Genomic DNA, 25,256 nt, shown 5'->3' with positions numbered 1-25,256 from the left:
CCCCAGTGGAGTTATTAGCGGCCCTGAAATGCTGTTATGCCCAAGTTCAACCACACTGATGATCCCGCGCCGCCCCGCACCAGCTGTCTGCGCCCCGGCCAGCTGGCTCTCCTCTCCCTGCCTCCCCGCCGCCAGGTGTCCGCTACTCGCCATATGACTGATCCTGCAAGGCTATTTGTCACGGTGCTGCAATACCTGACTGACTAATAGCGGTGTTACCTGGACAGCCGTGACCCTACCTGCTCCTCACCTGCTGCTGCCGCTCTGCCAACACCTGTGGTCACTTCCGAGGTACTGACATGACACACCTGCACTTGTCATCACCATCAATACCTTTTCTTTCTTTGCTACTCTTTTTTTCTTTAGCTCAATAACAAGAGTACTTTTCTTATTTTCCTTCCATCTACTGTCAGTATCTACATCCTCTCATCCAAGCATGTAACTTGAGCTCTCAACTTTCCTTATAAACAACCTTTTCTTTATCTTCCTTTTCGGTATTAACCTCAATCTTCCTCTCTCACTGTTCTCCCACTTTCCTTTCCCTCTCCCAAACAAGCCTCTCTCTCTCTCTCTCTCTCTCTCTCTCCCAAACTACTCTTTCACCCTTTCCCTCTCCTTCCAAGACACTCACTCCACGATCATCACTCTCCTCTTTCCCACCTACTACCACTACACTTCTCTTCTTCCTCGTCCTCGTCTTCCTCTTGAGCCTTCCACACACTCCCTTGCCTTAAAGAACTCCTCACAATAGGCGCTGCTGACAAGGAGCTGAACGCATGCCAAAAAAAAACAAAAGAATGAATCAACTTTTCCTGCTGACATGAGGAGCAGAGCCTTCGAGGGCGTGCTGCTTGAGGAAAACTTCAAAACAAATGCTTTTTCTGGTACTTTTTTTTTTCTGGCGTGGTTCTTGTTGTTTTTTTTCGGAGGTGGGTAGGAGATGGTTTGTTTTCTGGTGGTTTTATTGTTTTATTGGAGTACCGGATGTGGATTATGAGAGGGGGAGGGGAAGAGGGGAGAGGACAGGAGAGGAGAGGAGAGGCGAGGAAAGGAGGGGAAGAGGGGAGAGGACACGAGAGGAGAGGCGAGGAAAGGATTCAAATTGGAGTTCATTTATTTCCACAGGGTAGGGGTTAATACAAACAGTATGGAAGGGGGAGGAGTGGTGAGGGAGAGGAGAGAGATAATTATGTAACCACGCAAAGGAGAGAAAAAAAGAAAAAGAAAAAGAAGAATAGAACGGCAAAACGGAGGAGGAAAAGTATAAACAAAAACTATTCCCAAGCATTATCTACAGAGAGAGAGAGAGAGAGAGAGAGAGAGAGAGAGAGAGAGAGAGAGAGAGAGAGAGAGAGAGAGAGAGAGAGAGAGAGAGAGAGAGAGAGAGAGAGAGAGAGAGAGAGAGAGAGAGAGAGAGAGAGAGAGAGAGAGAGAGAGAGAGAGAGAGACCATTCCTTCATCTCATACATGGCTCACGAAACACAACTCTTCCACTTGTCACGAAACTCGAAATATGACCTTTTTTTCCCTTTCCCCCATATAAAAAATACCAGATCCAGTCTGTTTCACATTTCTATTCGGTTCGTAAGAAAGACGAGAAAAGAAGAAGGAAGAAATAAAAGCCTTCTGTCACGAGTCGGATGCGGTCACCAGTACTATGGGCAGGCCAGTTTTGAGTATTCCTGCAGCAAAGTGTTGGCCAGGAGTGAAGTGGTGTTGCGGTGCTAGGGAGGAGAGAAGGGTTTGCTGTGACTGCCAGTGTTGATATTATGACACAAGTACTGTTTGCGTGTGAGGATTGATACTACTACTACTACTACTACTACTACTACTACTACTACTACTACTACTACTACTATCATTACCATCTTGCATACTGTATTAATCTCCATTTTCTCCTTCCTTCCTTTCCCTCGTTCTCCCTCTTTTTAACTTGCTTCTCCTCTTCTATACTTTCATTTCTTCCTCTTCCTTTTCCAAATGCCACAATGGAACACCGCACGACAAATAATTTAGTGTTTTTAACTGTGCTAAGACGTACAGTTTAACCGGTATAATTAATGATGCCGACAACCAAAATTAAAACTCTCTCTCTCTCTCTCTCTCTCTCTCTCTCTCTCTCTCTCTCTCTCTCTCTCTCTTGTTAGGCTATATGTCTATCTCAATTTCTGTGTGTGTGTGTGTGTGTGTGTGTGTGTGTGTGTGTGTGTGTGTGTGTGTGTGTGTGTGTGTGTGTGTGTGTGTGTGTGTGTGTGTGTGTGTGTGTGTGTGTGTGTGTGTGTGTGTGTGTGTGTGTGTGTGTGTGTGTGTGTGTGAGTGCGTGCGCGCCTGTCTGCTTGTCTGCCTGCCTGACTCTCTCTCTCTCTCTCTCTCTCTCTCTCTCTCTCTCTCTCTCTCTCTCTCTCTCTCTCTCTCTCTCACCCGGTACAATTCCAATTCATCTTCATCTCTCTCTCAAACTGTAACGTCGGATTTCATATTACATTTATGATCAGAATATAAGAAGCCTGCCTCCTCTCACCTCTGGTACGGCCTGGCCTATAATTGAATTGGACCGCCACGAACTAGGGAAATGACAAGCAGCAGCGTGGCGGAGGCTCGACGCTCACCGAAAGATGTACGAGAACACCCAACCGCTCCTCTATTCCACCATGCACACTCCTCCCAGTAGAATCCTAGTACTGACACACCATTCCAAACCACCTCCGTAAACTCCCGTAGTGTGCAGCGTTGGGGTGAAGGCGCTGGTGGGTGGTGATAGGGACAGGTGCAGTGGCTTGAAGGGTGGTAGCTGGCACGGCGTGAGGAGGCAGGGAAGGTGATGGTGGAAGAAGAGAACGGAAGGTGGTAAACGCGGGGGGATGATGTCAATTCTCAGTCGGCTAAAACCAAGTGAGGGGCCGCTCAAAATTCAGCGCCCCACGGAGATTTTGCGCCGTGAATATATATAGAGGATTTAAGGCCGTGTTGCTGCGGGTTAGGTTAGGGTGAGTTAGTGTAGGGTGGGTTATGGGTAGGGTGGGTTGAGGTAGGGTAGAATAGGGTTAGGTTAGGTGGGAAATGAAGGAAGGAAAGGAGAGAGAAAGAAAGGGTGTATATAGGGGAAAGAGAGGATGAGAGATATATAGACAGGCATACATATAGACACACAGATAGAGAGAGAGACAGGAAAAGAAAAAGAAGAGCAGAGATGGAGCACAGAAGGAAATGAAAAAGCAAGAAAATACGAAAAAGGAAAAAAAAAAGAATGACAGGCAGGCAGGCAGGCAGGCAGGGAGACAGGCAAACACGCACACACAAACACAGACAAGCAGACAGACAATAGAAAGAGCACCGTCAGAGAGAGAGAGAGAAAAAAAAAAGGAAAACACACACACACACACACACACACACACACACACACACACACACACACACACACACACACACACACACACAACTTGACAATCAGCACCTGACCGCCTATTTAACACACCTGGTTATGCCTCACAGCGCCACTCACGCCCCGCCACTCTCCGCAGCCTCTCACAAGCCTTGATGCATTTCCGTCAATGACCTGCCGCCACCACCACCACCACCACCCCCGTCAACTAAACATGCGCTAGTCTACGGGGCCGAGGTTCAGATACCGAAGTGCAAGAGAGTCAAGGAAAGGAGGAGAAAGTAATGGAAGGAGTAACAGGTAAGAAAGAATCTAATGAAAGTGTGAATGTAAAAAAGAAATAAAAATATATAGAGATGAAAGAGGTTAGACAGCCATGCAGAAAGAAGAGAACGGTGTTGTCTAAGGGTAAGAAATATAGATGGGAGTAAAAAGAAGATAAGGGAAAGGTTAATGAAGGTGTGAATGTAGAAAGAAAAGGCGGTGAAAGTAAAGAAGGAACAGAACAGCGATGATGAAGGAAGGAAGGAAGGAAGGAAAGGAGGGAGGAGTAAGAAAGCAAGGAAAATGTAGAGGCAGGAGTAAAAAAACATGCAAGGGAAAGGTTACCGAAGATGTAAATGTGGAAATATAGATGGAAGAAGTAAGAAATTAAGAAAGAAGAGAGGAAGAGTTAAGTATAAGGTAAAAAAAAAAATAAATAAATAAAAGAACGATTTAAAGGAGGTAAGAGAAAATTTATTGTAGGTGTGAATGTAGAAATGGAAGTGAAAAGAGGTTAGCTAGCTGTGAAGAAAGAGATCAATCAGTAGCGTTAAAGAAGGAAGGAAGGAAGGACAGAAAAAAAAAATGTAGGTATATAAATAATAGGTAAAAAAAAAAAGCTAGTGAGATATGAATGAAGAAATAGAGATGAAACAAATAAAACGGCAGGGACGAAGGAATAGAACAGCAGCGTGCAAGGGGGATAAATATAAGTAGGAGTACCATAGAAGAATTACTGAAGGTGCAAATAAAAAAAAGAAGATCAAAGGCGGTAAGTAAAGTAACAATTGAAAATAAATATAACAGCTACGTCTGGAAAAAAAAAAAGAACGCAAGTGAAAGAAGCAACCTGTAAAAAAGTCAATAAAGATGAGAAGTGGTGGTAATCGACAACAGCAGCACCAGGAGAGGAACCAGGGAAGTCACACGCGCACTCTGGAAGGAAAAGGGTTCACGAGACAAGATGTGACGCTATGGTACAATGCAGACGGACTTTCACTCTTTCATTCCCGGCCACTGGTACGCTACAGGGGGCGGGGGAGCGGCAAGTAGTGAGCTTTTCTCCCACAACCCTTTTTTTTTGTGCCTTTGTTTGACCTTCTTCACGTAAAAAAAAAAAGTAAATAAATCGCTAAATGAATAAATAGATGAATAGATAAATAATTAGTTAAGTGCATAAATTAATGTGTAAATGAATGCAGAGAGAGAGAGAGAGAGAGAGAGAGAGAGAGAGAGAGAGAGAGAGAGAGAGAGAGAGAGAGAGAGAGAGAGAGAGAGAGAGAGAATCAAACACCATTCACAATTCACCTTCTCCAAACTCTTGACGGTGATTGGGGAGGATGGGGGAGAGTTGGCGCCCCTTCCTCCCCATCACTCCTCCTTCCCCCTCACCCCCTCCGTGTCGCGGGTCGTTAGCGCACAGGCGGGGGAACAAGTGGCGCCAATTATGTCTTCGGTGGTCTGCGCTCTCCTTCTCCCTCTCTCCTTGTCTTAGTACTTCATCTTGGTGAGAGAGAGAGAGAGAGAGAGAGAGAGAGAGAGAGAGAGAGAGAGAGAGAGTTCCTGTGTTCAAGGTTTTCTCAGTATTTTTCTAATTCTCTCTCTCTCTCTCTCTCTCTCTCTCTCTCTCTCTCTCTCTCTCTCTCTCTCTCTCTCTCTCTCTCTCTCTTGCTCGCTCCTTTCTTCACCCTTACCTTCCTCGACATTCCTATTACACTGTCTTACCACCTCCTCCTCCTCCTCTTTCTCCTCCTCCTCCTCCTCCTCCTCTTCTTCAACCGCCTCCACTACCACCACCACCACCACCTACTTCCCCCCACAATTCCCATTCCTCAGTCCGTGTGTCAAAACAACTTCCAATATTGATGCACATTGAATTAAAATCTACAATTGAGATGATCCGCCTCACCGCTCCTGTGGGTTACGGCGCTGAGGTGACTCACGCCGCGCCGCCTTGTTTTGTTTACTGGTGACGGCGGAGCGGCAGGAGCAGGAGGAGGAGGAGGAGGAGGAGATGCATTTAAATAACTCTAGAGAATAATAGGAATAGAAAAGCATACCAAAACAGACAGACAGACAGACAGACAGATAGACGGAGATACGTACGTACATACATATACAAGCTCATAAATACAGGCTAGAGACAGACAGGCTATACAGACAGGTAGACAGGTACAGAACGAGGATACACAACCTCCCCAGTATACTGCAGTCCTCCCCTCACAGCCTCCCACCTGTGCTTCTTCTTCCCCTTCATGACCTCTCCATCACCTCCTCCCCTCACAACCTCACCATACGTTCTCCCATCACCTCCCCATCATCCTCACCCATACTTCACCACCCCACTACATTCCTTCCCTCAAAACCTCCCCACCATACGTTCTCCCATCACCTCCCCATCATCCTCACCCATACTTCACCACCCCACTATATTCCTTCCCTCAAAACCTCCCCACCACCTCTCGTCTTCTCCTCATACCTCCTTCTGTTTCCCCCCATCAATATTATCTTCCTACCTTCACTTCCATGTACCTTCCTCCCCTCACCTCCTCTCCTCACAGCCCTCCCATGCCTCCTTCCCTAACATCCTTCCTACCTGCTTATTCTTCTTCCTCTCATAACCTCCCAGTGTCTTCTTCCATATCACTTCCCCTAGCATCCAAACTCCCCATTCCTTTTCCCCTCACCTCCTCTCGATACCCTCTTCCCTCACATCTTTCCACCTTCCCGTACCTCCTCCAATACTTCATCACTTCACCTCCCCCTCACAACCAACCCATACCTCCTCCTCCTTCTCCTCCCAGTCCTCCCCCTACCACGCCGCCTGAGCGCTACGTGTCTGCTTAATCGAGTAGGAGCGACGCATTACACTGCTGCAAAAACAATTAGCAGAGAGGAATGGAGGCTGCGGCTGCCTTCCCTGTGTGATGTTTACCTGTGTTAATCAAGGAGCTGAGGGCAATGGGGTAGGGGGCGGGAGGGGAAGGGGGAGTGGAAGGGGGAAAAGGAACACGCGCGCGCACACACACACACACGCTATTGCTGATGTTTGTGGTTCGGTTAGGTTCAGTTCGTTTGTTTTGTTTGGTTGACTGACTGACTGGTTGACTGTTTGGTTCGTTACAAGAGTGGTGGTGGTCATGGTGACGGTGAGTACGTAGTAGGTACATAGAGAGGAATAATAACAATAATAATGATAATATATACAACCTACACACACACACACACACACACACACACACACACACACACACACACACACACACACACACACAACACCACAACCCCAGCACACACGCACGCACACACCTCTATCCCCCTCCCCACGCCCTACACACAACCAGAGAGAGAAAAATAAATAAAATAAAATACGCGATGAGCCCCAGAGCCCCAATAATTAATTCACGCGTGGCCTAAAAGCTCTTGCACCTCCTTATTCGTGTTCGCGGCGCCTATTACACGAATAATGAGAGCAGCGGCGCCATTACCAAGGTGGCGCGGGGACCTAATTGGCGGGGCGGCCGAGAGGTGTCAATTTGGCGCCAAAACGTCAGGCGGCATTTTGTCTGGTGTCAGGATAATTAGCACCACGGGATTGGCTGAGCGGCGTGTTGTCAGCGGCGACGCGGCAACCTTATTGGTCCCCGCGCCGCGCCTCGCTTCATCTCCCTCCTTCAAAACACATGAATCATTTTTACACTTTTAGCATTTTTATTTTCTTTTATTTTCATGTTCTCTCTCTCTCTCTCTCTCTCTCTCTCTCTCTCTCTCTCTCTCTCTCTCTCTCTCTCTCTCTCATTCCATATACGTGTTTTTTTTTTTTTTTTCGGTTTACTTCCTTTTCCTTCTTTTGTTTTTATTTCCATACATTTTACACGTGTTATTTTCAAGCCATTTCAATCAACACATTCAAAATTTTCCGTCGAAAGAAAAAGAGAAAGAAAGATACGGAGAGAGAGAGAGAGAGAGAGAGAGAGAGAGAGAGAGAGAGAGAGAGAGAGAGAGAGAGAGAGAGAGAGAGAGAGAGAGAGAGAGAGAGAGAGAGAAGGGGGAGATTAATATTGTAGTTTCCAAATTTCAATCTTTCTTTTCTTTTTTCTTTTTTTTTTCAACGAAACCCGATTTTACTTGAATAGTGATCTTGCGGCGAAGACGAAAACACATCATTATTTTTCCTTCCTCGCATTATTATCACTTGTATATTTTTCCCTTCTCTTAATCCAGGTAATGTGATGGAACACTATAGATTCTTCCTCTTACGCTGCGGAATGGACTCGGTAATCAGGCTGTTAGTGCCGAGCCAATAGGGAGCTTTTAAAAGAACATGAGATAGATTTATAGATGAGGGATAAACATGTAGGTGGTTAAGTTTTTTTTTTTTTTTTTTTTTTTTACAGGCACTGCCGCGTGTTGGCATGATGTTTATTTATTTATTCATTTATTTATTTATTTTTGCAGTTTCTCTTAATTTTCTTGTTCTGCTTCTTATTTCTACTACTACTACTACTACTGCTACTACTACTACTACTACTACTACCTACTTATCTGTTCATTTATTTATGTATATTATCTTTATTATAATTATGTAGTAATTTTTCAGCAGCAGCAGCAAGAAGAACAAAAAGAAAAGGAACTAAAAGAACATCATCATCATCATGAACAAAAGAACAAAAAGAACAATAACTAGAACAACAACAACAACAACAACAAGATGGCACAGTGACATGACACCACCGATGCTAATAATAACAGAGGTGATGGACAGGGAGCAAAACTTTGATACCTCTTTTCAAAATATTCCCTTCTATAATTCACCCACTTTGATTAACCACCACGTAAATAATACCGCGGCCTTTGTGAGTTCCGAGGGGGAGAGAGAGAAAGAGAGGGAGAGGGAGAAGGAGGGCGTTGAGGAGAAAGGAGGTTCTGAAGCTGAGGGAAGGGATATGAAGGGATGAGGCTAACAAGAGGATGAGAGGTGTAAAAAAAGTGGAAGTAAAAACGCTACACCCTCCATTCCTTGTATTCTTAGCGGGAGAATCTTGTCTTGTGAAGTTTACCCTTAAGACACTGATACCACGAGGCGCCCTCCTCCTACTCCTCCACCTCCTCCGTTTTCTTTTCCTCCCTTCAGGTGCTATTGAGAGAACTCGAGTCTTGGTGAACAATGAAGAGGAATAGAGGGAGGGAAAACTTAGGCCAGGAGGGAATGGAGGAGGAAGGATGCTAAAGAGGGTGAATGGGGAAAAAGAAGGGGAAAAAAGTAAAGGAGATAGAGGGAGGCTTTAGTGAAATTCGCAACCAAGTGAGACAGTTTCGGAACCTTGAAGAAAACGCGCCTCCAGAGTTCCCTTCATCCGCTCCGCCGCCTTATTGAGAAGTTAATTACCGGGGAAACTAAGGAAAATGGAAGGTTGGGAGAGAGAGAGAGAGAGAGAGAGAGAGAGAGAGAGAGAGAGAGAGAGAGAGAGAGAGAGAGAGAGAGAGAGAGAGAGAGTACATTTAAATATGAACTATAGAAAGTGAGTTTTAAGTATATATATATATATATATATATATATATATATATATATATATATATATATATATATATATATATATATATATATATATATATATATATATATATATATATATATATATATATATATATATATATATATATATATATATATATATATATATATATATATATATACTAAAGAAGAAAGAAGAAAAGAAAAAGTACATTTGCGTAGACATGAACTACTTACGATTAAACATGAATAAGGAGAACAATAACAATAATTACAATATTCTCATGACATTTAACTAGGAAGCTGCAGTCATTCCTGATGTGAAAATAACGGAAGTAACCAAGCAAAATACATAAAAAAATAAGCTACATATAATGGCACACCTGATGGTAGTACTACTACTACTCCTCCTCCTACTACTACTACTACTAATAATAATAATAATAGCAGTAATAATAATAATTGCATCATACTTGTAGATTTTAGTAAAAGTATGAAATAATTTTAATCTAGTTCTTTTGCAGTTAATTTTCTTTTGATTCTTCTACTCCATTTCTTTTTTCTTTTTTTTTTGGAAGGGACAGTGAGCAGACTCTTTATTTATTTATTTCTATTTGTTAATATTTTTCCTTTGATTAAAGTCAATCTCTTGTCTTTCACACATTTATTTACTTACTTTTGCTCAAGGTACGTCTCCTCGATACATGAAAAAAGAAGAAATAAATGTTGTGTCATTAGATTTGTATTCTGAGGAAGGGGCGCGTTAGGTGCAAGGTGACAAGATTTTGCTGGAAAGTGAGTTATGACTGCAAAAAAGATTAGGTAAGGCTTTGTAGGAAAGATAAGGCTAAGTTTTGCAGGGAAGGTAAATTAAGGTAAGGTAAGGTTTTGGGGAGAAGGCAAGTCAAGGTGAGTCAAGGTGAGGTAAGCTTTAGCAGGCAAGATTATATAAGGTTTTACAGGTAAGGTAAGGGACAGGTGAGGCGTTACACACGATGATGGAATGTTGTCTAAGGATTCATCAAGAAAACACGCATCAGATGTGCAGTCTCTGAAAATTTATTATAGAAGACAAGAGAGTTATTCTTAATGTCACAACTACTGCTCGTCACTTTGTTGCTGTTGCTGTTGTTGTTGTTGTTTTTGTTGTTGTTGTTGTTGTTGTTATTAACATCATTATCATTCACTTCCTCTTTCTTCTCGTGACTTGCAAATCTCCTATCCCTCCCCCCCATCTATCTCCCTTCCCATCCTACTTCGCTCCCTCGCTCTCTCCCTCTCTCCCACCCTCCTACCCACGCCTCCTTCACCACCCACCCTCTCTATCTCAACACGGCGAGGAATAACATCTCAAAACACTAAAAAACTCCCTTCACATTTAGAAAAGACAGTGATAATCTTTCTGCAGTTCGCTGAGGGGAGGCGGGGGGGGGGGAAGAGGCGAGGGCGAGAGAGAGAGGGAGAGAGAGAGATGGAGAGGGGGGCGGCGATCCCCAAGGCAGATCAGGCGACGATTGGGAAAAATGTTGAGAATGGAGGAGAAACATGAAGGTAAAAAATAATAAGGGTAATTGATTGGAGAGGCAGTTTTGAGGTGACGAGAGAGAGAGAGAGAGAGAGAGAGAGAGAGAGAGAGAGAGAGAGAGAGAGAGAGAGAGAGAGAGAGAGAGGGAAAGGGGTGGAGGTAAGGTTTGGAGGGAAGCGAGGGATGGAGGGAGGGATAGAATCTTTCGCTGGAGGAAAGACGAAAGGTTGTTAGGAGGGGCGAAGAAATGGCGGTGGAGGGAGAGGAAAAAATTGAGGAAGATTTCATATCAGAGAGAGAGAGAGAGAGAGAGAGAGAGAGAGAGAGAGAGAGAGAGAGAGAGAGAGAGAGAGAGAGAGAGAGAGAGAGAGACTGAAGAAAGGAAGGGGAATGACAAACTGAGGTGAGTTAGAAAGGAAAGAACAGGGAGAGGCAGAAAGAATAAAGGAGAGTGAGAATAAGGGAGAGATAAAGAATAAAGAAGGAGAAGAGACCGCCAGTTTTATACATCTCAGCTCCAGTAGTTTATTATCATTATGTTAAACGCATGATACATAACACAATATATTCACCAATACAATAATACAAAATACAGTGACTTTAATCAAGTTAGCCTTCCTCATATTCAAAACAGGCCTCGTGGCGCAACGGATAACGCGTCTGACTACGGATCAGAAGATTCCAGGTTCGAATCCTGGCGAGGTCGAAAGGAAACTTTTAATTTTATTCTAATGTTAGTTATTATCACCATTTCTTCGGTCTTCAATTTCTTCTCCCTCGAAACTCACGCACTCGATGGAAAAGGTCTTAAAAACGAAATACGACTAACCAAGGGAGGAAAGCAATAAGAAAAGAGGAGAATACGAAACCTCAGAGTAAGAAGGAAGGTGAAAAAAAGTAGAAGAGATGATAGTAAATAAACAAATAAAAACGTTACAAAAAAAAATGACAAGGAGGAAAATGAGGAAGAAGAAGGAAAAGAAGAAATGAAAGAGCAGGAAGAGAAAGAAGGAAGGAAGGAAGGCTGAAGTAGTGAAGGACGTGGAAAATAAGAAGATACAAATTAATAAGACAGACAAACTGGTAATAACAACAACAATACGAAAAAAGAAGCTAAAACAGAATGGAGCCAATCACACGCGGAGGACAAACAACCAATGAAAACGGAAAGAGGAATCAAAATATTGTGCCTAAACTTTCTTATTCGGGAGAGAAAGGAGAGTGAAGGCGTGGGGAGGGAGGAGGAGGGGGGAAAGGGGAGTGGGGGAGAGGGGATAGGGGTTGGTGCTGGCGGAAGGGAGGGAGGAAGGAAGATGGGAGGGTGAGGGTGAGGGTGATGAGGGAGGGTGGGGTGAGCGGAAGAAGGAAAGGGGAGATAAGGCAGACAGGCAAGATTCAAATAAAATAAAAAGAAAAAAAAGAATAAAAGAAAAGAAAGACATACATACACACATACAAAAGATAATAAGTTTGTCTGCATAACATTATAAAGTTTTTTTTTTCTTCTTTTCGCATCAATATTTGTGCCATTCTGTTATTGCTTCTGAAAAACAACTTAGCGGGCGTCCAATTTTAATTTCCTCGATAATAAAAACAACAAAATTTCGAACGAGTGGAGAAAAATACGAAAAAGAGAGAGAGAGAGAAAAAAAAAGGCAAGGCATTTTTCCATATTTCCCAAACTCTCGTCGTATTGATTTGTGTGTGTGTGTGTGTGTGTGTGTGTGTGTGTGTGTGTGTGTGTGTGTGTGTGTGTGTGTGTGTGTGTGTGTGTGTGTGTGTGTGTGTGTGTGTGTGTGTGTGTGTGTGTTGTCTGCCCCTCAAAAACACAAAAGTAGAAGTTAAACGTTTATGAGGTAATGAGGAAGAGTTACCTGGAAGTGCAGGTAAAAACTCTTCTCATTATCCACCAATTAAAACTTTGACGTCGGCGGAGCAAGGCGCTGATTGGCCCTGAGGGGAGGCGTGGCACCCAGCAGGGGAAGGGGGAGGGCTGGGAGTGCCAAGTAAGGGGAGAAGGGAAGGCCAAACACAGCACTTGACCAGGCACTCACTCACTCACACACACACACACACACACACACACACACACACACACACACACATATACAATGCCTTGGTCTCAGTATCTTAATGAATACTCCAATGAATACAAAAAGAACAAGAGAATATAAGAAAATAAGGGAAGCTGCAAAAAGCCATCAGGCCTACACGTGGCAGTCGCTGTGTGAAGCGTGTCTACCTGTTTTCACCTATCATCCTCATCTATAAATGTGTTTAATCTAATTTGAAATCTCCCTAATGACTCAGCACTAACAGCCTAATTCCCGGGTGTATTCCATTCATCTACCACTATTTGAGAACCAATTCCTTTCTACCTCTTTCTCAAATCTAACTTTATCAAGCTTGAACGCAGCATTTCTTGTCCTGTTCTGATTACTGAGCCGAAGAGTATAATTCCTGAAGGCTCCACTAACAGCCAAAGGAGTAATCAAGCAGCTCAGACCTTTTAGTACCTCCAAGAATATCTCTCGTTGAGTAAAATGATCTTGGGTTATACAGATGAGGAAACAAGTGCCATACTGCCACTAGCAATGGAAGGGTGAGGTAAAGATGAAGGTTCTGTATGCAGTATTCGTATTAACCATCAAGAAGAAAAATCTCATGTCATTCGTGTTCGCATTGTTACGATTAAAAATTTACGTTAATTCCCCTCGTAAAAAAAACTTAAATCCGTATTCTTTAACGCTATCTTTTCTTTTCAGGATTATTTTCAAAGGCCTCGAAGATGATTAGTCTGGTTCTCATGATCCCTAGTTTAAAGGGTAGTATGGATAGTGGTAGTAATAGTAGTAGATTAGACAAATTTACTGACGGGGATGATGGGTGGAAATAAGTGGGAATATTCTATACAGGTACTGCAACGTGTAAGCCTGACGGATTCATGCAGCTTCCCTTATTTTCTGATGTTCTTATGTAGTAGTAGTAGTAGTAGTAGTAGTAGTAGTAGTAGTAGTAGTAGTAGTAGTAGTAGTAGTAGTAATAGTAGTAGTAGTAGTAGTTGTTGCTGTTGTAGTAGTAGTAGTGCATAAAGTTAGAAAGGCTATTGACGCTTGTAGAACCAGCCAAACTTAATCACTCCTCTCCTCCTCCTCTTCCTAGCTCTTCCTGCTCCTCGGCCACAAGTTGATGCAGGCTGCATGTGGTGGGCGGCCTGCAAAGTACTGTTTAGAGACTCGAAACTTCGGCCTTCACTACACACACACACACATACAAACAACAACAACAACAACAAAACAACAACAACAACAACGAAACGAAACCACACGGAAAACAATAAAAAAAAGTGGAAAATCAGCTCAACCAACAACGTAAAAGAACAATTAGAAGAAAAGACCACCACCACCACTACCACCACCACAACAACAACAACGAGGATGAAGACGATGCAAACCAGACAGCCTGACAAAACTTAATATACAGTAGCGCACCTTGCAAGTATCAGGTTTTCTTTCAAACCTGCCTCCCCCTCCCCTAAGCGCTTTCCTTCCCAGCCACGGCCCGGTAAGCAGAAATAGTTGTAGTACACCACTCTTGTTGCTTTTCACCCAGCCAGTGTCTTTCATTTTTAAGTTGGAATATTTTCTAGTACATGTCTAGTCTGTCTGTCTGCAAGCAATAGTATGATGATGATGATGATGATGATGATGATGATGATGGTGATGATGATGATGATGATGATGATGACGAAGAAGATAAAAGGTGGTAGTAATATTAAGTAGTAGTAGTAGTAGTAGTAGTAGTAGTAGTAGTAGTAGTAGTAGTAGTAGTAGTAGCAGTAGTAGTAACTTACTTTCACAACACGAAGAATTAAAAGATGAAATAAAATACGGAGAGAGAGAGAGAGAGAGAGAGAGAGAGAGAGAGAGAGAGAGAGAGAGAGAGAGAGAGAGAGAGAGAGAGAGAGAGAGAGAAACGAAAATATACTACTATTTATAACAATTTATAAAAGTGAAAGAAAGCATGAAGTAAGACAGATAGACAAATATATGTAAAGAAAGAAAAAAGAAACAAAAATCGAAAAGAAAATCGAAAAAAAAGGAGAAACAGTGAGGTAAGCGAAGTAGTGTGGCGAGCCCTACTAAAATATGCAGGAGTCTTGGAGTGGCGAGGGCACGGGAACATGGGCAGTGAGAGGCCATCTCCGCGCCGCGTGACAGGCCAGCACCACCAGGTACTTAGCCTTGCATTCTGGAACACTTCTGCGCCGCATCTCCACGAATTTCAATAGGCTCTGCTTGAAATGACAAGGGTTTTATGGGCGTTTTTATGTTTCTAGTGACAGATTAACATGACTTCCTCATTATAAGCTGGAGAAACAGAATTCAGAATCCGGCTAATCATCTGCGGGGTTTAGAGGAGGAGGAGGGGGAATACAAAGGAAAGAACAGACAGTAAAAGCCCTACTGGATCTAACGAGGATGCCTGTGTGACTAAACTACAACTATATATTATATTGAGTAAAAGGTAAAAGGGCATCAGAGGTCAAGGAGGGAGCACCACTCAGCACAACGGGAGAAGCAGTCATTGAATGTGATAGGAAAGGTGGAAAGAGAAACATGTTCCTCTATCTGACATTATATAAAAGAAAGGAAAAAGAAAATATGCAGGAATGAAGTACGTTATACGAGGGGTTGATGCGAAGTGCTTGTCCAACTTGTGCTTAAAAGTTTCTACCGCGTTGCTATTTACTGCCTGTGCTGGGAGTTAGAATATATTAACGATTCTATTAAAGAAAGTGTTTAACTTCGTCTGATCTAAATCGCTTATCTTATAGCCATTACTACGAGTGGTGTTAGATCGGTCAATAATAACAAAGCCACGAAATATTTCGAAAAGCTCTATTAAATCCCCTCCCATCCTACGTTTCTCTAAGCTGAACAAGCTGAGCTCCATCAAACGCTCCTCGTATGGTTTGATACGCAGACGTGGGATCATCTCTATTTAAAGAGCCACTGTATGTATGTAAAAAAATCCTTCTGTGCTCTAAGGAATGGTGCACAGATAATGACCATATTTCACTTTCAAAAGAAATTTAGACAGTAAAAAGACACATTTTACTGACTGATATATACTTTTTATAAGAAATGGAAAGGGAAAGGGAAGGGATAGGTGGGAAAGAAGGAAAGAGGAATGGAGCATGGAAAAGAATCAAGGGGCAGGAAAAAAAAAAGAAAAGAAAAGAAATAAAGGGGAAATTGGAGCTGGAATTATGGAAAGATGAAATTGCAGGTAGAATTATGGGAATAAAAGAATCACGAAGAAAAAATAAAAACTCCCTGGAAATAATGAATGTGTAAAAATAAACCTGGTAAAAACAGAGCGAGAGAGAGAGAGAGAGAGAGAGAGAGAGAGAGAGAGAGAGAGAGAGAGAGAGAGAGAGAGAGAGAGAGAGAGAGAGAGAGAGAGAGAGAGAGAAATACGTAAATATAATAAAAGTAAATTAAAATAGAAAAAAGAAAGACGAGAGAGAGAGAGAGAGAGAGAGAGAGAGAGAGAGAGAGAGAGAGAGAGAGAGAGAGAGAGAGAGAGAGAGAGAGAGAGAGAGAGAGAGAGAGAGAGAGAGAGAGAGAAGAGAAGAGAAGAGAAGAGAAGAGAAGAGAAGAGAAGAGAAGAGAAGAGAAGAGAAGAGAGGAGAGGAGAGGAGAGGAGAGGAAATGACTCCCTCCCTCTTTCCCTCCCTCCCTCCTTTGCCTTTATCTCTTCATTCGTTAATAATAATATTCTTCGTCCCTCCTCCTTCGCTGCATTTCCATTAAATTTCATTCTCTTCCTCCTCCTTTACATTTTTCTTTTGCCTTCTTTCTCCTTTTTTCCTCATCCTACTCCTCCTCTTTCTTTCCCTCTTCTCATTTCTCTCTTTTCTCCTCATCTTCTTCTTTATTTACCCTTCTCCTTTCTTCCATTTTCTCCTCCTCCTCTTCCTCCTCTCCCCTTCATTACGTCCTTCCGAGGGGAGATGTAAAAGAAGAGCTTCTCTCCCTTCTCCCCTCCCACTCTCCCAACACTTAAACTCCCCTCACTTCCTCACCCCATACTCTCTTTCCCTTCCCTCTTCTCTCTTACTCTTTTCCCCTCATTCTCTTCCTCCTCTCGTATCCTTCCTCATCCCTTCTTTTCCTTTAAGAAAAAAGGAAAAACAGAGGAAGAAGAAAGGAAAACAGTGGAAGAAGAAAAGAGAAAGAGAAAGAAGAAGAGGAAGAGGAAAAAGGAGGAAGAGGAAATGGAGGAAAATGGAGAAAAAGAAGAAAGAGGAAGTAGAAAATAAAGATTAATATGCTGGTGGGTAATGAACGTGCAAACAGAGAGAGAGAGAGAGAGAGAGAGAGAGAGAGAGAGAGAGAGAGAGAGAGAGAGAGAGAGAGAGAGAGAGAGAGAGAGAGAGAGAGAGAGAGAGAGAGAGAGAGAGAGAGAGAGAGAGAGAGAGAGAGAGAGAGAGAGAGAATGGAGATTTTCTATATAAAAGATGATAGGCAACCTCCTCCTTCCCATCCCCGACACACCCCGAACAAAAATCCACTTTAAAAAAAAAAAAGAGTTCAAAGTAGAAAGAAACCCTTTCCCTAGGCCTCCACCCATTCCTCCACTCCTTTTCTCCACTTTCTCCACCTTCAGCTCTACTTATCATCTCCACATCCAAGTGTTTCATCTTCATCTCCGTTTCCATCACCACCACCACCACCACCACCACCACCACCACCAGCACCACCACCACCACCTCCTCCTCCTCCTCCTCCTCCTCCTTCAGTTTCATGTTCTCTTCCTTATCCCATTTCTCCATCTCCTGAACCTAAATCTTCTCCTCCACGTCCTGTTCTTCCTTTTCTTGCTTTCTCTTCATTCTCCAGCTTTCCTTCCTCTTCCTGAACCTCCATTTACCATCTTCTAGCCTTCTCCACCTCTTACCTCAAAGCATTCTTTACCTTCACGTCTTTCTCTTCCTTCACCTTCCCTTCCTCCTCCTCCTTCTCCTTTTCTATTTTCTTTATTCGTATATTTATTTATTCATGCATTAGTAAAAATGTCTATTATTAATTTACTTTCTGCTTTTAATGGTGCAGCAACAAGGAAGTCACGTGGCGTCGCTCTTTAGTTACCGGTACACAAGACTTCACGATGCAGGAAGCGAGACACAAAAGCTCCAGCCTTGAGCCGCTCGTGGTGTCAGCGTGAGGAGTCAGGCATTAACACAACACACTCATCTCAAACACCACTCACGATGATTGAGATGCACGCGTTCATCATCACACAGTTTATATACACATCAATTTTTGTTTGATTTAGTTTTTACTACTTTTTTCTCGTTATTGACAAACTGATTTATTTATTTATTTATTTATGTATTTAGATATGTTTTTCATCTTGCACTTCTATCCTCCTCCTTCTCATTATTGTTATTACTATTACAAATCTATATCATATAATTTGTTTATTCTTTACTTATAGCTAACCATCATACATGCAATTTAATTGTAATCAATTACAATTTACGCATAGGAATGTTATGTAAAAAATGTATCTTGCCTATACGAAACTTTTTAAGCAGTACTATTTGCAATGATGATGATGGTTATGATGGTGATGGTGATGATAATAATAACAATAATAATATCCTCTATTTCATTTATTTTATATCAATAACTTCCGCTACAGGTATTATAATGTCAAGCTAAGACGCAAATATGAACAAAGAAAGAAACCCGTGTCAGTAACGTGATTTAGCCCCCTATTCCCTCCTCCCCACCTTTCTCTCTCTCTCTCTCTCTCTCTCTCTCTCTCTCTCTCTCTCTCTCTCTCTCTCTCTCTCTCTCTCTCTCTATCTATCTATCTATCTCTCTCTCTCTCTACGGAATAAGGTTTTACTCAAAGTTTTATTCCCCTTCGGCCTTCACTACCGCCAGCCTGATACAGAGCTTGAAACACTCCCACCTCACCCCACCCTGGGTCGATCCCCCCTAGGAACTGAAGTAGGGTAGCGGGGAGGGACGGATGAGGCGAAGACAGAGGGAACGAGGGGGAGCCGGATGAAATGGAGGGCGGAGCCGGATGAAATGGGGCACGGAGGGGAGGAGGCAGGGCATGGAGAGGAGGAGTAGGAAACGGGAAGAGGAGGGGCAGATCGAGGCGGGGAGAAAAGCAAGGCAGAAAACATGATGCAAATCCACACCAGTTTACTTTCCTCGCTTCTCATTCTTTTCGTCATGATCAGTGAACCGCCGCGCTTGTGCTGAGTGTGTGTGTGGGGAGTGTGAAGTGTGGGGAGGTGGGGCAGAAGGGAGGGGATAGAGGGAGGGCATGAGAATGAGCAGAGGTTCCTGCCTCCCCCCTCCCCCAACGCTCCTCATTTGGCAATGTTATGTTCTTGTTGCAAATATTGGCATTGAGGAAGTAACAGTATTCTTTTCAAAGTACGTACGTGTATTTTACTGTTATACATGTCGGTAAATAGTAGTTATACAGTAATAGCAAAGTACTAACAGGTTATGAAGTTAAATACCTATCAAAACATTTAACTACCATTTTTTTTCTGCTACGGCCGTCCTTTCTTAACAATCAGAACACTTAAAATTTTTCCATGGACACACATTAAGGAGATTAGTAAGCGCCTTTGAGCTTATTACAATTTAGCTACTACAATCAGTGTGTGTGTGTGTGTGTGTGCTCTCGAAGTCCGATAACCCAACCAGGTGCTTACATAATTTGTAATTACCTAAAATCCTTTCACACGCCCTTCCCTCCTCTCACAACATGAAGAAAATAATATAAGGAATGTTAGTGGGATCAACTTTGGCAACAAACCGTGCCTCTGTCAATCAGTACACAGAACGAAACACGGGCTGCCTCTCAATCAGCCGGTCACGCACACAGACAACACACACACGAAGTGAACCAAAACACATTTACCTCTCACGGCGCCTCTCCTCGTTGCTCACGGCTTGTCATCCACACTCCTGTACCTTCATGGCGCCACGCTGAACTACTCCACCAATCTGACACACTCAATAGGAGCACGGAATAACGAAAACTTGACGATAACCTCACTCCCTCCAGTCACCAACAGGCTCCTAGTATCCTTGCTACTCTCTACCGCACTGCCCCCTACCGCCGATTGTAGTACTAACATAGCTACTTCGGTTTCGGCTCCTATTCTTGATAAATACGCAGCGGACTTCTTTACTAACTTCAAATACAACTGAACAAAGATGGGAGGATTAGGAAAAGATGATGGAAAAAGCTTTATTGAACATAGAAACTAAAATATGATGATACACTTGTCTGGATTAGGCTAAGGAGTGTTCAGAGACAAGAGGTAGAGAACGAGTTGCCAAGATTAATGAGAGGAGGAGTGACAGTCCCGTGGCTCAGAACAATATCAAGATATGTAGAGGACAGGTTGCATTAGTTGTAGTGGCTTTACCTTAGCTGATGGTGAAAGATTCCTTAGAAAATACACGGAAAGAGAAAAATGGAAAGAAAAACAAGGGAAATAGAAGGAAAATGAGAGAGAGAGAGAGAGAGAGAGAGAGAGAGAGAGAGAGAGAGAGAGAGAGAGAGAGAGAGAGCGAGCGTTAACCTTAACCTGAAACCTACCGGATAACGTCCACTGGGTGACTCTAAACGCGAGGTCAAATCAAACCAAGCAGAGGCGCCACTGACTGACCACCTGAACAACCCGGCATGTGAACCAGAGAGAGAGAGAGAGAGAGAGAGAGAGAGAGAGAGAGAGAGAGAGAGAGAGAGACCTTGACACCACCTCAATATTACTAAATGGATTAAGCTCTCACCTCCCCTCACCTGCCATTCTCCAGGCCGCACCTCTCAATACCAGATGTGTCGCGGTTCACGTATGCAGGTGTGGGGAAGTTAGGACAGTTAAGGTGCATGCAGGTGTATGGGGGAGTTGAGGACAGGTGTGTTGTGCAAAATATGAGGGATACAGGTGTGTCGCGGCTTATGTATGTAGGTCTGAGGAGGGAAAGGGGTCAGGACAGGTGTTGGGTGCTGAATATGAGGAGAACAGGTGTGGCAATAGCGTCCCTTGATTCGTGAGACACCTGTGTGATCTCGTGAAGAGTCAGGTGGATATGAGGGAAGCACCGTGAGACTTAATGATGCGTAGACACCAAAGGAAAAAAAAAAAATAAAAAAAGGAAAAAAAAAGACTTAAGTGATGATATTTTTTAGCTCATTAAAGACACAAAGTAATAATGAAAAGTACATTTATTGTATTGTTTTATCTACTTGTGCTTTTTTTTTTATTATATTTTGTTCATGTTTCCTTTAATTTCACTTATCTGTTTACTTTGTGTGTGTTACATTGATAGAGATGAACTAGAAAAAAAAAAAACACGTGAAATATAAAAAAAAGTTAGACAAACACGAATAATAATAATAATAATAATGATAATGATAATATTATTATTATTATTATTATTATTATTATAATTATAAGAGCGTTAAAAATACAGTGTATGATTTTTGAAATTTTACACAATCGTTTCGTAAATAATGCATATATATATATATATATATATATATATATATATATATATATATATATATATATATATATATATATATATATATATATATATATATATATATCATAATTCAATTTCAAGACACCAAATCTCATTCTTAAAATCCATCACAACAACAACAACAACAAAAACAACAAAGAAAAATATAGATACATGTGTACGTACGTAGAGAGAGAGAGAGAGAGAGAGAGAGAGAGAGAGAGAGAGAGAGAGAGAGAGAGAGAGAGAGAGAGAGAGTTTACGAAAAGCGAATTCGAGAATTAAATACAAAATGAAAAAAAATAAATAAATAAGAAACTCATTCTCCATTTGGTTCTTTCACATCCGTACAGTAAGCGTTTATGTGGCATCCCTTTTAAACAGAATCCAATCCTATGAACCTTGAACACTGATGGATTCCAGCAGTTCTGTTCAACAATACCGGTTTGCTCTTCTTTCCCTTTTAGAGACACTGGTACGGTATTTGCCAGTTTCATACTCTTCTCTTCTCTTCTCTTCTCCTTTTCTTTCCTTCTTCTCCCACTGTTTTTATTGTCTATTTATTTTATTTTTTTTATTTACAGAAGATTCTCTCTTATTTTTCTCCTTCTCTTCCTGTTTTTTTTTTCCTTTTCCTCTTCTCCTCTTCCTGTTCTCTTTCTCCTCTTCTTCTTTTTTCTTTTTCTCTAACAGTTCTTCTTTCCTTTTCCTCTTCTCTTCCTGTTTTCTTTTCTCTCCTCTTCCTCTCCTTTTCCTGTTTTCCTTCTCTTCTTTTTATCTTCCTTCTCCTCTTCTTTTTATCTCTTCCTCTCTCCTTCTCTTTCTCTCTTCTGATTCCCTCTTCGCCCGCTCCTGTTATTCTCTCCTATCCCTCTCCTTTTTCTGTTTTCCTCTCCTATGTCTCTTTCCCTCTTATCATCCTGTTTTCTGTTGCCTTTTCCTCTTTCCCTTCTCCAACTCTTCTTTCTCGCTTTCTCCTCCTCCTCCTGTTTTTCTCCCGTCTTCTCTTTCCCTCTTCTGTTCCTCCTGTTTCTCTCCTTATCCTCATCCTCTTTTAATCTCCTCCTATTTCCATCTTCTTTACCTCTCCTCCTCCTCCTCCTCCTCTTCCTCCTGTTTTTCTCCCATCTTCTCTTTCCCTCTTTCTCTCTTTTCCTCCTGTTTCTCTCCTTACTCTCATCCTGTTTTAATCTCCTCTTTCCATCTTCTTTCCCTCTCTCTCTCTCTCTCTCTCTCTCTCTCTCTCTCTCTCTCTCTCTCTCTCTCTCTCTCTCTCTCTCTCTCTTCCTCCTCCTCCTCTGCCCCAGAATCTTTCCAGCGTTTAACATGTTTTCGCCATTGCTAAGGTAATGTTGTCAGTCCTTTCCTTGTCTGGGCGATACAAATAGAGTAGGTGTGGCGTCTCTCTCTCTCTCTCTCTCTCTCTCTCTCTCTCTCTCTCTCTCTCTCTCTCTCTCTCTCTCTCTCTTTCTCTTTCTCTCTCTCTCTCTCTCTCTCTCTGGCACGCTAAATTTGCAATGCCGTTTGTTTTTTCCTGTCTTTTTGTCTGTCTATTTTATCTAATTATATGTCTATCTATCTTTCTATCCATCCATGCATCTATCTATCTGTTTGTATGTTTATCTGTCTGGCTGTCTATCTATCCATCTTTCCATTTATTAATCAACTTATCTCGACACTACACACATGCACACTTAAATCAATCAGTCAGTGAATCTACCTGCCTGTCTATGTGGCGTGAGTTTCTGTTCCGTGATGAAGTGTTACCTGCAAGATGTAAGGCGTGAATTTTACCTGATAATCTTTAGCACTGGCGGCGGCGGCGGTGGTGGTAGTGGTGGTGGAGGCTACGCAGGTGGAAGAATGGAAGATGGTAGCGCAGGTGACGGAGGCGAAGCGAAAACTTGGCGGCGGAGGGAAACACGCGGAGTAGAGTTGCAACATTGCAGGTTTCGACGACAACGAACCATTAATGAAACAGAGTTCGAAGATCGCGAAACCTGAAGTGTCCAACAGTGCGGCGGATGGATGGATGGATGGATGGATGCTGAGGTGGAGCCCTGGAGTGGTTGAAGGGCGGATTGCTACAGGTGGAGGCGCTGCTGTAGAAGGGAAGAGTGGCGGTGATGCCCTGGAATTCCTTGGTGCTTCAGTTGTGGTGCTTCGGTTGTGATTCATTCAGTAACGAGTTCTTAATGATGATGATGATGATGATGATGATGAACCGTTGACGCGTGTTGACTCGTGTCCTCTGAATTAGTGACTCGAGCACTGAGCGTCACTTGTTCGTCCCATTCCTATCATTGTCAGCCTCCATGCTTGTGGCGCTGCAAAGATCAGGATTAAGATTAGTATTGTTCATGTAAAGATTGCCTCTCTCTCTCTCTCTCTCTCTCTCTCTCTCTCTCTCTCTCTCTCTCTCTCTCTCTCTCTCTCTCTCTCTTACCACCACTGCCACTACTACTACTACTATTACCACTACAAGATTGAAGTGTCGAGTCTTGAAGTTAGCATAGAAAACGGAGGTGGCGGTGTGCTGGCTGGCAAGGGGGCAGTGAAAATGATAACCGGAGACTATGTAAGACTTACTTCTTAGGTTGGATGGACAGATTTTCAGTTTTTCTTTTATACAGTCTTTGATCGCAACCCAAGAAACACCAAAAGGAGATGAAAGAAAGAGGGAGAAGGAAGAATACACAATAACGAAAATTAAGAAAGGAAGAAATGAAGGAGGAAGGGAGAAACCAGAAGGAATATAAACATGAGAGCAGGAACCAATATTACGATAAACTATAACAACTTGATAAATAAGAGACAAGAGGCCACCAAAGAGAATAACAAGATACAGTGACTCATTACAAGACTAACAGATAACAGGGGCGGCGAGCAGCAGCGTATCACCAGAAAGACATTAAAAAAGATCCCTCACTCAGAAACACATTTATCTCTCACCACGACCATTTTCAAAGGCCACAGAGATGATCAGCCGAGATCCCAAGAGTGTTTCTCCTGTTCATAATGTAGAAATGCTGTTAATCTGACACTAAAACAGTAAAAAAAAAAACACTTGAAAACACGCGTAACTTCAACTAGAGGCTTTTGAAAGTAGTGGAGGTGAGGTCAGTGTTTCACAAAATGGTCCATAGAGGCAGGACAAAACACACACACACACACACACACACACACACACTGATGGCAGGCTAACACAGTGAAGGTTATGCCACTTTAAGTAAGTTACTGTTGCCTTTCATTACTTCAATCGAGCTTCACAGAGACAGAAAAAAATAGGAGACAAAATGCATTACATGGCTTTTCGTTTTATCGTACAGTAGTCTCTCTCTCTCTCTCTCTCTCTCTCTCTCTCTCTCTCTCTCTCTCTCTCTCTCTCTCTCTCTCTCTCTGGGAAGGGAAGGGGCCTAAAGGGATGTAAGGGAGGTTAGGGAAAGAGAAAGGCTGCAAGTGGGGAGAGAGAAGGGAAAGAGAAAAGGGGAAGTAAGGGAAAGGAAAGGATGTTATGTAGGGAGAGAGAAGGGAAGGGAAGGGAAGAATAGGAAGGAAGAAAAAAAGAAAGAAAAAGGGAAAGGAAAGGAAAGGAAGAAGAAGGAAAGGGAAAGGGAGAGAAGGGAAAGAGACGACGTACAGAGGAGAGAAGGGAAGGGAAGGCCAGGGAAGGGAAAGTTGCAATAGTAGGTGAGTGGAGGGAGGGAGAGGGTGGGTGAGGAAGGGAACAGTGTCACTCACCACTGCACCAACTCGTCGCGAACTGAGAGCAAATAAAAACACCCGGCAAAAAAGTCCCCCTCTACTCTGTACTATTGTGTCCGCCTGTCCCCCCGCTCCCCAAAAAATATAATCAGGAGGGAACTTTCCATTGACGTCTGCTGCCTCCCTCCCCTCCTTCATCCCTGACCCCCACCCCCTCCACCCTCACCCTGACCTTCCCACTCCTTCATCTTTTATATCTTGGTGGAAGGAACGAAGGAAGGGAA

At 42.7% G+C, this 25,256-nt stretch overlaps 1 long non-coding RNA gene and 1 other non-coding gene across 9 annotated transcripts in view; one reads left to right on the top strand and one right to left on the bottom strand.

Moving 5' to 3' along the window:
• The window catches only part of LOC135100725 (uncharacterized), a 63,121-nt gene extending 43,265 nt beyond the window's left edge, over positions 1 to 19,856 (bottom strand). For 3 of the 8 annotated variants that reach the window (XR_010268891.1, XR_010268893.1, XR_010268889.1), the window contains exon 1: positions 19,652 to 19,856. This is a non-coding gene — a long non-coding RNA (uncharacterized LOC135100725). The remainder of the gene's footprint in view (positions 1 to 19,651) is intronic. The other 5 variants (XR_010268888.1, XR_010268894.1, XR_010268890.1 and 2 more) reach the window with 4 other exon arrangements.
• Positions 11,321 to 11,393, top strand: Trnar-acg (transfer RNA arginine (anticodon ACG)). Its single transcript has one exon. It is a non-coding gene; the product is annotated as a tRNA-Arg (tRNA).
• Positions 19,857 to 25,256: the final 5,400 nt, after the last annotated feature.

This window comes from Scylla paramamosain, chromosome 5 (genome assembly GCF_035594125.1).
Source record: "Scylla paramamosain isolate STU-SP2022 chromosome 5, ASM3559412v1, whole genome shotgun sequence".
NCBI lineage: Eukaryota > Metazoa > Arthropoda > Malacostraca > Decapoda > Portunidae > Scylla > Scylla paramamosain.
The sequence above is the reverse complement of the archived record's forward strand: the minus strand, read 5'-3'. Positions and strand labels throughout refer to the sequence as shown.